The sequence below is a fragment of the Eutrema salsugineum genome, unplaced genomic scaffold (assembly GCF_000478725.1).
Source record: "Eutrema salsugineum unplaced genomic scaffold, Eutsalg1_0 scaffold_3, whole genome shotgun sequence".
Classification (NCBI taxonomy): Eukaryota; Viridiplantae; Streptophyta; class Magnoliopsida; order Brassicales; family Brassicaceae; genus Eutrema; species Eutrema salsugineum.
The window spans coordinates 17,076,833-17,078,349 of NW_006256756.1; the positions used below are offsets into that span (position 1 = coordinate 17,076,833).

General features: G+C 45.5%; 1 non-coding gene across 1 annotated transcript; it reads left to right on the top strand.

Moving 5' to 3' along the window:
- The first annotated feature begins 265 nt into the window (after positions 1-265).
- On the top strand, positions 266-372 carry LOC112085613. Its single transcript, XR_002898914.1, has one exon. It is a non-coding gene; the product is annotated as a small nucleolar RNA R71 (small nucleolar RNA).
- Positions 373-1,517: the final 1,145 nt, after the last annotated feature.

The following is a 1,517-nucleotide window of genomic DNA, read 5'->3' on the forward strand; positions in this document are numbered from 1 at the left end:
AGTCGCCATCAAAACCTTGTCAAGCTTGCTCTGAAGCTCTCTTATATCCTTTTTCATACGTTGTTCATCACTGGAGCCCTCTGTACGGTTCACTCTATCAAAGTCCTCGCCATACGTATCATTGGACATGGCTAGGTTCTCGACTAGTTCCATTGCCGCATTGATCTCTTTCCCAAGAAAATTTCCATTTGAAGCTGTATCGAGTTGGTTTCTGATCTTGGGGAGTGCACCTCGGTATAAAGTACTCAAGAGGGATGCCTCTGAGAAGCCGTGGTGTGGGCATTGGTTAGTGTAGCTTCTAAACTGTTCCCAAGCCTCGCTAAAGCTCTCGTTGTTGTGCTGCGTGAAGCTTGAGATCTGGTTTCTGAGCTTAGCCGTGCGTGATGTGGAAAAGAACTTTGATAAGAACGCCAGTTTACACTGCTCCCAGGTTTGTATAGAACCCCTCGGGAGGTTCTTTTCCCACTGGTGAGCTTTATCACCGAGGCTGAATGGGAACAAGCGTAGCTTGAAGCTATCTTCCGAGACACCATTGATCTTGGTTAAGTCGCAAACCCGATCAAACTGATCTAGATGCTCAAGAGGGTCTTCTCCGGCTAGACCGTGGAACTTTGAGTTCTGCACCATATTGAGCAGGGAAGCTTTAACTTCAAAGTTATTATTCTGAACCGGTGGAGCTTGAATCCCAGCTCGGTATTGGTGCGCATTAGCTCGGTCGTTCTCTCCAACAAAGACCGGAGGAGGTTGTCTCTGAGCTTGTGGCGGTGGCGGATGAACATGGTGGGCTTGGTGCTCGTTCCTATTAGCTTGTTGTTGGTTTTGCTGAGCAAGCCTCTCGTTCCTTTGAGCCTGTTGTTGGTTAACATAGGCTTGTTGTTCATTCCTGCCTGCCTGCGCCTGATTAGCCTGAGCCTGGTGCTCGGCTTCTTGAGCCTGTTGCTCGATCCTTTGCTGTTCTGCCATTCCAAGTCGTTCAAAGTGCCGTTCCCTCTCGCGAGCTTGCCTCTCAATCCGGTTGATGTTATTGTCGTACGGTAAAGGCGGTTCTGTGCTCCGAGACCTGGTTTTCATGCACCGAGATCAAAACAAGAACTTGCAAAGAAGTTAGTAAAACAAAGAAAAGAAAAATCTTGAACTCAAGAACAAACAAGAGACTAATGCTCCGACAAGTTGGCAACGGCGCCAATTGATAGACAAGACTTTTTAGGGTCTCAGGGCTATCAATCCCCTTGTCAAAGTAGCATAAATAGGTGTCAATCCAGGCTTGTCAACGAGACACTAGTCCATGTTATTTGTTCACTTAAGTCAAGACAGAAAGGTGAAGGTTTTCACTAACTAAGTGGCAAGCAAATAAGCATAAAAATAAGGCAATCAACGAGATTTAAACAAAGCTAAGATCCAAATGACAACTAAATGATTCAGATGATAACAATATGCAATAAAAGAAGAGACTTTAGACGAGGTAATCGACTCGGGTGCTTCCAAGTTTAACTAGTGGGTTAATGAATCATTTTATC